The following is a 12,117-nucleotide window of genomic DNA, read 5'->3' on the forward strand; positions in this document are numbered from 1 at the left end:
GCGTTCTCAATGGAAATTGTTAAATGGGATGCTTTATAAATTCGCTCTGGCTATTTTGTTCGGATTTCAGAGCACTGGTTTGAATGTACCAGAGCGCAGAATACGACGGGTTGAATTTATCCTTGTCAGTAAATGTTAGGGAAATAACGTAATTTGAATTATTGCCAGCAGCACAGGGTAGTCACCAACTTTTGTTTGAATAACATGAAAAAAGCCTAACCAGCATTGCTAGAAGAGTATAATGGAGAGTGAGGATGTATTCTCTTGTTTGTTTCTAGAAGTAGCGTTAGCTAGCCAACTTTAGCCAGTTAGCTTGGGTGTGAGACAAAAGTATTATATTTTGTGAGGTCAAGAGAGCTTGGATCAACCCTGCTTCTTGGCAGATTTTGGGGTTGTATAATCCTTGTGAGAATTAGAGTGTTGGGTAATGTAATGAAGTGCTATTTCCTATGCAAATGACCAGCTTACTGCTATTACATTGCTATAACTGAGACAGCACATAACAACGTATTTTCACAGTAAAACATGTTAGGCCTCATACAGGATATCTCTCACACACATTTAAATCATCCACAACACTGTCGAAACAGGATACATCCTAGCCACAGGTGATAGCCGTCAGTTCGGCCACAACATCCCGTGACTGCAAGAGCACACACACATTACACACACTCACTGCGAGGACACCCAGATAAGAGTGCACACACATTACACCCACTCATTGCGAGGACACACAGCCTTGACTTGCCAAGACAGGAACGCACACACATACACACACTCATTGCGAGGACACACAGACTTGCCAAGACAGGAACGCACACACATTGCACACACGCACCCCCACCCCTGGGGATGGACTCCAAAGACAAAGAACTCTTCCAAACTGCCAATGGGACGCCGACACCAGTCTGGAGGGAACTGCCAATCAACTACCAGCAACCTACCAGAGGCCTGATCTACCAGAATCTACCTACGTCATACCCATGAATAAAATGACTGTACACAATGTATCGGGGCTCTTGTCGGAAGGTTCCCTCTGAGCTGGACGAATGAGAGTCCGTGCACGCTATGCCAGATATCTCTACACTATAAAATAAACTGTCTTTACTATACCTGATCCACCTTGTCCAGTGTTTCAACTTGGTCTCCTGTATCGATTCATCAACAGTAACATTAAAATTAGCAGTATATATGGGCAAGAGCACGATTGATGTTACGAATCGTCAAACTTTGTTTTACGCAGCATTTTAACACTCGCTAAAGGGTGTAGATTTGAGGGTTCTGTGTTGATATATATAGTGAAACCTGTGAACAGAAGTAGTTTGTTTTGAAAATAACTTAACTATTGCCATGTTTGTTCTTAGATATAGCAGCTAGTGTTTGTTTTAAGATGCAAACTGAACATTTTAACCGCTTGCTTAGTTCAAATACACAGTAAAAATAAGTGTTAATTTAACTCCTTTTGAGTTGAATTCAACACTGTTTCAGGTAACATTAGTGTCACATTTTCAGAGTTAATTTGACTCAAAATTGGTGTTAAAATTCACACGTGTAATAATATTTAACACTGGTTTAGTTACACTCCAGTGTTATTTAATCACACTTTTCAGAGTTAAGTATACTCGATGTTGTGTTAAAATGTACACTTAAATGTGTAATCATATTCAACAATGGTTTAGTTGCACTCTGCATTGTTATTTAATCACGCTTTTCAGAGTCAAGTATACTCAAAGTTGTGTTAAAATTGACACTTGTTTTTTTCTCTAGTGTTATCCAGAAAGCTCCACTGCACAGTAGTATTACCCAATTACTTAACTTGGTGTCAATGTGAATAAACACAATTACACATGATAAAAGTAATCCATTTCAATGTTAATGCACATCAACCCACCCCTCACCTTGCCTTTAATCAATGTAACCATTTACACTGTCAACATCGCAAGTGACATGCTCACCAGAGAAAGCAATATGGGACAACAAATAGAGATCTAATTCCTTCCATACATTTACATTACATTTACATTTAAGTCATTTAGCAGACGCTCTTATCCAGAGCGACTTACAAATTGGTGCTTTCACCTTATGACATCCAGTGGAACAGACACTTTACAATAGTGCATCTAGGTCTTTTAAGGGGGGGGGGGTGAGAAGGATTACTTTATCCTATCCTAGGTATTCCTTAAAGAGGTGGGGTTTCAGGTGTCTCCGGAAGGTGGTGATTGACTCCGCTGTCCTGGCGTCGTGAGGGAGTTTGTTCCACCATTGGGGGGCCAGAGCAGCGAACAGTTTTGACTGGGCTGAGCGGGAACTGTACTTCCTCAGTGGTAGGGAGGCGAGCAGGCCAGAGGTGGATGAACGCAGTGCCCTTGTTTGGGTGTAGGGCCTGATCAGAGCCTGGAGGTACTGAGGTGCCGTTCCCCTCACAGCTCCGTAGGCAAGCACCATTGTATATCAAATGGTCTATGATAATGCAGGTTGTCTGTCGGACATGAAAGAAAACAAAACCATGTTTTGACTTGGTTACTTTGTACACATTGAAATGTGAGTAATTAAAGGCACCGTGAGCAGCAACACTTCTGCATTCTGCACTTCTGCATTTGATAAAACAGAGGCATTTCAAATTCAATTTTACAACAGATAACCTTGCTTGGGCAGTAAACAAAGCCATGGTATTTAGCCCAGTCCACTTTCATAACCTGAGTGCTAATGGGCACTTGCATTGCCATAGCAATCATAGAACCAGCTTTTACCATATTCAAAGGCACCATTTCACAGGACCAATGTCTTATTGACTAAAAAGTGTAGAGGATTGCCAATTATACGCCATATTTTTTTATACATTATTTTTTTAAAGATTGTAGTTTTAAAAAAACATGCTTACCTTCATACTGCATACACCAACTATGAATTACAGGTCCAATTTTCTAGATGCAGCGGGGATAATGGATTAGAAAATGGTGCTTTGGTAAAAGTTCTCTCTGGGAAAACAACTGTTTAAATAAACACAGAGACCCGCTGTTAACATAGGAGAAAATATTATGTTAACTATTTGAAGTAATAAAAGGAGTAGGCCCCAGTGCTGTTCAGTAGAAGTTACCAAATCCCCCAAAATAAGAGGAGCGTTTCTCAGTAGGCACTGTGACTGAATTGCATTAAGCCCCAAATCATTCATCCTTCTGATAAATTCACAGCCACTGGTTTGTTTCTTTCCATGAATCCATAATCAAAACTTTGTATTCTTAAATCTAATTCTGCTGATGTTACATGTTTTTTCTTCAGATAAATAACTTCAACTCGTACTGGGCCACACCCTCTAACACATCAACTTCTCAGTTCTGTGATAATACTCAGTTTAATAAACATGAATGCGTCACACCAAAAACGTAAGGAAGAGTTGGATTCCTATTCATTTCCTGACAGTGAGCAGTGTGCATTTCTTTAGTTCACAACACTATCTTGGGACAATCTTCAGAGAATTCTGTCTGAGTCATCTTTTTCTGCAAGACAGAGCCTACAGCAATACCTTGCGCTGAAAGACTCCACCAGGCCAAACAAACTATGTAAGACCCAGATTATCGCCAGTAACCTGAACCACACTGCCATGAACACAACCACTGTATAAAGGAACCACAATGCCATCACTCTAACACTTTAATGTCTCGGACAATAGGAGCAAGGATTGCCCTTAATCCATAACATTTAAGATCTTGAGCATGAAATAAGGCACACTGGTATATGTTAGCCCAACAAGAATTCCATTTAGGAGAGAAGTTCCTTAAAGTAAAATATATAGCACCCAATTTATGAAAGGGTTTGCAACCTTAAAATAATCCTAGAACAATTTAATCTGTATGACGTGTCTTTCTGTTGAGAAAAGAGGGTGACTCCTAATAAAAGATCCATCACAGTCTTGTGTCACTAGGATCGCGAAACATCTCTGAAACATGTTTACATTTGAATATTGACTGCAAGGTAGACAATATTGGAACATACATGAATTTGTCTTGAACTACAATCTGGTCATATGTTCCAGTCTTTTTGTTTCGTCTTGTGTCAAATCTTGAGCCAATGACATGTTCAACTGGTTCTACAGTTTTTCACTTCTCTGAAAAATGTGGACATCTTGTATTCAGAATTTAGCACAGTGAAAGGATTCTCTAACCCTTCAAAAGATGCCTCCTTTCTTGGATATTTCAGTTTGTCCTTCATCACATAGAACATGCTTAACGACAGTTTATTTAGCTCGCTGTTGGATATCATGAACTCTCTCTTCCATGGAATTCACAACAGAATTAACTGTACTTTGACCTACACCTGCTGCCTTTAGATCAGCAATTACAGACGCACAACTATTTACAATGTCTGGGGAAGACGTCGCTGACTCACTCTACATTTTCAGTCAACACTTCTCTAACATCACTACCTTTACAAGTGTTAAAGGTGCTTTGAGAGTTTGAAAAATCAACATCATCGACTGAACCAAATAAACTGCTAATGTGGCAATTACTTAAATGCTTTCTAAAACCAGAAAAGCTACCAAAGGAACGTGAACATCCCACTTGACCACATTTTAGATAAAGAGTTCTCCCTGGACAAAGTCCATTAATTACTTTAAGGTGCTTGACAATTATTACTATTATACAATCATAATTTTCTGATTGACACTAGAAGCGGAACTTGTATGCTCAGTCTTGCATAGAAAACACTTCATAATTTCACCTTAGCAGATCTTCACTAATGCAACATTCTTGTTCTCAACTCAGCAACTTGGGGAGTCTCCTTTGTTTCCCCCATATCAATGTTATAGATGGTTGTTTGCACAAAAGTGAAGAAGTTACTCAGGCAAGAACTGTATGATGTACCAACGATGAAGTGAGTCTTAAAGAGTTCGTCAAAGGTTCCTACTGAGGCCGTTGCCTTGCATGGAACCGCATGCTTGTCGATCACAACAAAGTAGGAGTGAATGCTGCTCTTTGTGGATCCCAAGGCAAGAAGGTAGGGCTGACCGCTTTGGGTGATGCTATCCAGATGCTGCTGCACACTGGTTCCAACCTAAAACACAAGAGATATTTGTAGGAGCATTTAGTGACTAACTTCTTTTAAAGGTTATAGGAACATCAGATCACTTCACACTATGCATGGGAGCTTGAGGTAGGGACAGATTATTAAACTTGAGCCATTTCTGGTGTACACATTTTAGACAACTTTTCAACACACCTTTTGAAATCTGATGAGCTGATCTACCACTTGACATGCAGACATCTGTCCTGGCTTCTTACGACCTTGCACAGCTGGTGGTAGCAAATGTAGCAGCAGCAAGATAGCAGCCATGTCACTGTCCCAGCCTGTTGATCAGTAAATCAATGTCAAATGGACATTTGCATTCAATACTGGTTGTCACAAACTTACATTGCTACCAAAATGCATATTGTGCACCTGCACAAAAACAATAATGGCAAGATAAAGCATTGCTTTGCTCATACCATTCTCATTTTCAACAGCTGACTCAGCATTGCGCATCAATTCCAAGAGTTCTGTGGTGGGTGTAAGTCCATGACTTTCCATCACTTTTCCCTTAAAAGTGGTTGGCCACTTCTCCAAGAACTTGTTGGCTGTGGCCTCACCAAACAGAAGCCTGAAGTATTGTTCTATCTGCAATGAAACAAACATGACATAGTTTTCTGATTAACACTTGAAGCGGTATTTGGTATTTTGGTGGTGTAGTGATTTAACATGTCATACCAGTCCTGGTATATCCAATACCCTGGGGAAGACTGAGAAGACATCTGCTTATTTGTCTGCATCATTAACCATTGCTTGGCAATGAGGGAAGGCAGTCTTCATCTTCTCCCGGACAGAGTCTTCATCAGCAGAGTATCTCAAAACAGCAATGGCTGCCTCGATGTCTTCGTTAGTTGGCACTTCGTCACGGGTGAAGGGCTATCGACAATGGCCTGGCCCACCAACTGGAGACAAAGTCCATTTGAGAGCCTGCATGATTCACAACTCATTAAATCATTGTTATATTAACCTATAATATGTATGTGAACCTACCTTTGGGAGATGTGCTTTTATTTTGTATGGTCCTCAATTACATGCCATGTATCCAGACCCACTCTCTTGATCATAGTAATGTTCCCACATAAAAGATACATATAAATGCATAATGTATACATTTCAAAGACTGATCATGTACGTAATGTTCCAGAGACACTTTTACTTTACTTACATATACATTTTTTGAAAATTAGTCTTCGAGATAAGGAAACAATGCAACAATTCCCTGTGCATACATCATCCTGACATCTGCCTTCTGGTGGCATCTGTCAGAGTCTTGGTTTTTCCATACTCTTGTATGATGCGTTCACCACCAGGTTTTGATGTTCGGATTCTTTCAATCAACTTTAAACAAAATAAAGAAATTAGGTGCTCTTGGTGAGTAAATTAAACTTTAATATTTTTAAAATAGTAAAGAATCAGCTCAAGAACACTCCCCAATCCCATAATATGAAACAAACATACAGATTACACTAAACAGTAGTTTCTACCACATACCGTTTTAGCCTCAGTTTATCCGGCACTGTCTTTTGGGTTGGCTCCCTTCACCAGTGGCTGCTTCTTCATGATGGTCACACACAGTGAAATTCAGAATTAGTGTCATCAGATCTTACAGAGGATGACGATGATGATTGAAAAGCTTTAAAATAGGAGAGCAAAAAATGTAAAAGCCATGTGAATATGTGAACATTTAGTATTTTGAATTGTGTCATACTTGCTATAAATCAACCTTTCAGCTTAACATTAAACTGTGAAGAGTCTGAATTAATAAATACTACAAATAATTTCACACAGGGATGACCCACCAAGTCCTTCATCGCCTAGAGTGGTCCAGAAGGTGTCAGGTGACTCCTTTGCAATCTCTTCAAACACCTCTGAGTCAATTTCTGTGTGAGACTGGTCATACACTTTGATGTCAGACTGTCTTTCCTCTGGTATGCTGAATTTGATGAAAACTGAAGAAGAAGAAAAAACAGACATTGTGTGTCCAGGTGAAATAGTAGGGGACCTAGTAGGGGACCTTCCAAGATGGCGTAGCAGTAAGTCGTCCTGTCGTGTCGTGTCCCCTGTATATATCTTTTTAGTTTTTTACATATTTTTCTTTGCATATCTCTTTAAAAACTTTTTGCTAAACCTAATAAGCTTCCAAATACTCTCCTGCAACCCGCCTCACCCGATGTAGCTATTTTTCGGAACCGGAACCCCTCAACTGAAGCTCAACTGAAGCTAGCCAGCTAACCACTAGCCATGCTAGCGGTCTTCAGCTAACCGGTCATCAGCTAACCTTCAGCCCGGAAAGCTCTCGCCAGTTCGAACAACGCGACTCTAACCAGAGCATAACGGACCTATTTATTTTTTCATCCCCGGATTCTTCCCCGGATTCCCACCGCAAATGGAACATTTTTCAGCTGGATCTTCACAACTAGCTATCTACGAACTGTTAGCCTGCTAGCACAGGCCTGCTAACCGTCTGCATCACCGCGTCCCAAACACCCATATTTACTTTCTATCTCTTTTTGATTTTTAATTTGTTTATACCTTCCGGAAACCTGCCTCACCCAATGTGATACGGAATCGCTATTATTTTTAATTTTTTAGAACACACTCAAGAACCTCCAGAAGCTAACTAGCTACAAGCTATTTAGTCATTGTTAGTTTTTTTAACCTGGATAACACTCGCCAGTCCAGCTTCCCTGCCCCATCCACCGCTGCCCCCTGGACACTGATCTCTTGGCCACATAGCTGATGCACGCTGGACTGTCCATTAATCACGGTACTCCATTCTGCTTGTTTGTTTTATCTGTTGGCCCCGTTGCCTGGTCAACGCCATTTTACCTGCTGTTGTCATGCTAGCTGATTAGCTGTTGTTGTCTAACCTACTGTTTTAGCTAGCTTTCCCAATTCAACACCTGTGATTACTGTATGCCTCTGTATGTCTCTCTCAAATGTCAATATGCCTTGTATACTGTTGTTCAGGTTAGTTATCATTGTTTTAGTTCACAATGGACCCCCTAGTTCCACTCTTCATACCCCTGATAAATCCTTTGTCCCACCTCCCACACATGCGGTGACCTCACCCATTTACAACCAGCATGTCCAGAGATACAACCTCTCTCATCATCACCCGGGGCCTGGGCTTACCTCCGCTGTACCCGCACCCCACCATACCCCTATCTGCGCATTATGCCCTGAATATATTCCACCATGCCCAGAAACCTGCTCCTCTTATTCTCTGTCCCCAACGCTCTAGGCGACCAGTTTTGATAGCCTTTAGCCGCACCCTCATACTACTCCTTCTCTGTTCCGCGGGTGATGTGGAGGTAAACCCAGGCCCTGCATGTCCCCAGGCACCCTCATTTGTTGACTTCTGTGATCGAAAAAGCCTTAGTTTCATGCATGTCAACATCAGAAGCCTCCTCCCTAAGTTTGTTTTACTCACTGCTTTAGCACACTCTGCTAACCCTGATGTCCTTGCTGTGTCTGAATCCTGGCTCAGGAAGGCCACCAAAAATTCAGAGATTTCCATACCCAACTATAACATCTTCCATCAAGATAGAACTGCCAAAGGGGGAGGAGTTGCAGTCTACTGCAGAGATAGCCTGCAAAGTAATGTCATACTTTCCAGGTCCATACCCAAACAGTTCGAACTACTAATTTTGAAAATTACTCTCTCCAGAAATAAGTCTCTCACTGTTGCCGCCTGCTACCGACCCCCCTCAGCTCCCAGCTGTGCCCTGGACACCATTTGTGAATTGATCGCCCCCCATCTAGCTTCAGAGTTTGTTCTGTTAGGTGACCTAAACTGGGATATGCTTAACACCCCGGCAGTCCTACAATCTAAGCTGGATGCCCTCAATCTCACACAAATCATCAATGAACCCACCAGGTACAACCCTAACTCTGTAAACAAGGGCACCCTCATAGACGTCATCCTGACCAACTGGCCCTCCAAATACACCTCCGCTGTCTTCAACCAGGATTTCAGCGATCACTGCCTCATTGCCTGTATCCGCTACGGAGCCGCAGTCAAAAGACCACCCCTCATCACTGTCAAACGCTCCCTAAAACACTTCTGTGAGCAGGCCTTCCTAATCGACCTGGCCCGGGTATCCTGGAAGGACATTGACCTCATCCCGTCAGTTGAGGATGCCTGGTCATTCTTTAAAAGTAACTTCCTCTCCATTTTAGATAAGCATGCTCCGTTGCAGAACCAAGAACAGATACAGCCCTTGGTTCACTCCAGACCTGACTGCCCTCGACCAGCACAAAAACATCCTGTGGCGGACTGCAATAGCATCGAATAGTCCCCGTGATATGCAACTGTTCAGGGAAGTCAGGAACCAATACACGCAGTCAGTCAGGAAAGCTAAGGCCAGCTTCTTCAGGCAGAAGTTTGCATCCTGTAGCTCCAACTCCAAAAAGTTCTGGGACACTGTGATGTCCATGGAGAACAAGAGCACCTCCTCCCAGCTGCCCACTGCACTGAGGCTAGGTAACACGGTCACCACCGATAAATCCATGATTATCGAAAACTTCAATAAGCATTTCTCAACGGCTGGCCATGCCTTCCGCCTGGCTACTCCAACCTCGGCCAACAGCTCCGCCCCCCCCCGCAGCTCCTCGCCCAAGCCTCTCCAGGTTCTCCTTTACCCAAATCCAGATAGCAGATGTTCTGAAAGAGCTCCAAAACCTGGACCCGTACAAATCAGCTGGGCTTGACAATCTGGACCCTCTATTTCTGAAACTATCCGCCGCCATTGTCGCAACCCCTATTACCAGCCTGTTCAACCTCTCTTTCATATCGTCCGAGATCCCCAAGGATTGGAAAGCTGCCGCAGTCATCCCCCTCTTCAAAGGGGGAGACACCCTGGACCCAAACTATATCCATCCTGCCCTGCCTATCTAAGGTCTTCGAAAGCCAAGTCAACAAACAGGTCACTGACCATCTCGAATCCCACCGTACCTTCTCCGCTGTGCAATCTGGTTTCCGAGCCGGTCACGGGTGCACCTCAGCCACACTCAAGGTACATTTACATTTACATTTAAGTCATTTAGCAGACGCTCTTATCCAGAGCGACGTACTAAACGATATCATAACCGCCATCGATAAAAGACAGTACTGTGCAGCCGTCTTCATCGACCTTGCCAAGGCCTTCGACTCTGTCAATCACCATATTCTTATCGGCAGACTCAGTAGCCTCGGTTTTTCGGATGACTGCTTTACCTGGTTCACCAATTACTTTGCAGACAGAGTTCAGTGTGTCAAATCGGAGGGCATGCTGTCCGGTCCTCTGGCAGTCTCTATGGGGGTGCCACAGGGTTCAATTCTCGGGCCGACTCTTTTCTCTGTATATATCAATGATGTTGCTCTTGCTGCGGGCGATTCCCTGATCCACCTCTACGCAGACGACACCATTCTATATACTTTCGGCCCGTCATTGGACACTGTGCTATCTAACCTCCAAACGAGCTTCAATGCCATACAACACTCCTTCCGTGGCCTCCAACTGCTCTTAAACGCTAGTAAAACCAAATGCATGCTTTTCAACCGATCGCTGCCTGCACCCGCATGCCCGACTAGCATCACCACCCTGCCTTCTTTCAAGAAAGAATCAAATGTCAGCTCAGACAGTTCCGACCTTGAATATGTGGACATCTATAAGTACCTAGGTGTCTGGCTAGACTGCAAACTCTCCTTCCAGACTCATATCAAACATCTCCAATCGAAAATCAAATCAAGAGTCGGCTTTCTATTCCGCAACAAAGCCTCCTTCACTCACGCCGCCAAGCTTACCCTAGTTAAACTGACTATCCTACCGATCCTCCACTTCGGCGATGTCATCTACAAAATGGCTTCCAACACTCTACTCAGCAAACTGGATGCAGTCTATCACAGTGCCATCCGTTTTGTCACTAAAGCACCTTATACCACCCACCACTGCGACCTGTATGCTCTAGTCGGCTGGCCCTCGCTACATATTCGTCGCCAGACCCACTGGCTCCAGGTCATCTACAAGTCCATGCTAGGTAAAGCTCCGCCTTATCTCAGTTCACTGGTCACGATGGCAACACCCATCCGTAGCACGCGCTCCAGCAGGTGTATCTCATTGATCATCCCTAAAGCCAACACCTCATTTGGCCGCCTTTCGTTCCAGTACTCTGCTGCCTGTGACTGGAACGAATTGCAAAAATCGCTGAAGTTGGAGACTTTTATCTCCCTCACCAACTTCAAACATCAGCTATCTGAGCAGCTAACCGATCGCTGCAGCTGTACATAGTCTATTGGTAAATAGCCCACCCATTTTCACCTACCTCATCCCCATACTGTTTTATTTATGTACTTTTCTGCTCTTTTGCACACCAATATCTCTACCTGTACATGACCATCTGATCATTTATCACTCCAGTGTTAATCTGCAAAATTGTAATTATTCGCCTACCTCATGCCTTTTGCACACATTGTATATAGACTCCCCCTTTTTTTCTACTGTGTTATTGACTTGTTAATTGTTTACTCCATGTGTAACTCTGTGTTGTCTGTTCACACTGCTATGCTTTATCTTGGCCAGGTCGCAGTTGCAAATGAGAACTTGTTCTCAACTAGCCTACCTGGTTAAATAAAGGTGAAATAAAAAAAAATAAAGGTGAAAAAAAAAAAATATATATATATATATATAAAAAAAAAATTAAAAAATAGTGTCAATATGAAGAAAAATACAACTTAACTAACTAAAGGCACCATCAAACCTAAGGTAACACACACATGCCTTCTTTCAAGAAAGAATCAAATGTCAGCTCAGACAGTTTCACATATTTTTGCTCTGCCACGTATATACCTGGTTTTAAACAGAAATCCCAAATCTTCACATGTGCAATCAAACCAGCTAACTCAAATGTTTCTCAGTCCTTCTCCGACCCAGCACAGTACTGGACAATATAGACATCTCTCTGACATAGTTCAGTCTTCATGAGTTGAAACAGATGTGTTAGATGAGCGAGACATCGTTCAGTACTCTGGGGTCCGGCAGCATTAACACACTGACCTAGTCTAGTATAACC

The 12,117-nt window shown here is 42.7% G+C and overlaps 1 long non-coding RNA gene across 1 annotated transcript; it reads right to left on the reverse strand.

Moving 5' to 3' along the window:
* Nucleotides 1–3,638: 3,638 nt before the first annotated feature.
* Nucleotides 3,639–8,588, reverse strand: LOC115143648 (uncharacterized). Its single transcript, XR_003865682.2, has 7 exons — nucleotides 6,864–8,588; nucleotides 6,556–6,697; nucleotides 6,230–6,402; nucleotides 5,743–5,991; nucleotides 5,484–5,652; nucleotides 5,218–5,345; nucleotides 3,639–5,052 (listed from the first exon to the last, which is right to left on the reverse strand). It is a non-coding gene; the product is annotated as an uncharacterized LOC115143648 (long non-coding RNA).
* Nucleotides 8,589–12,117: the final 3,529 nt, after the last annotated feature.

This window comes from Oncorhynchus nerka, linkage group LG15 (genome assembly GCF_034236695.1).
Source record: "Oncorhynchus nerka isolate Pitt River linkage group LG15, Oner_Uvic_2.0, whole genome shotgun sequence".
Lineage (NCBI taxonomy): Eukaryota > Metazoa > Chordata > Actinopteri > Salmoniformes > Salmonidae > Oncorhynchus > Oncorhynchus nerka.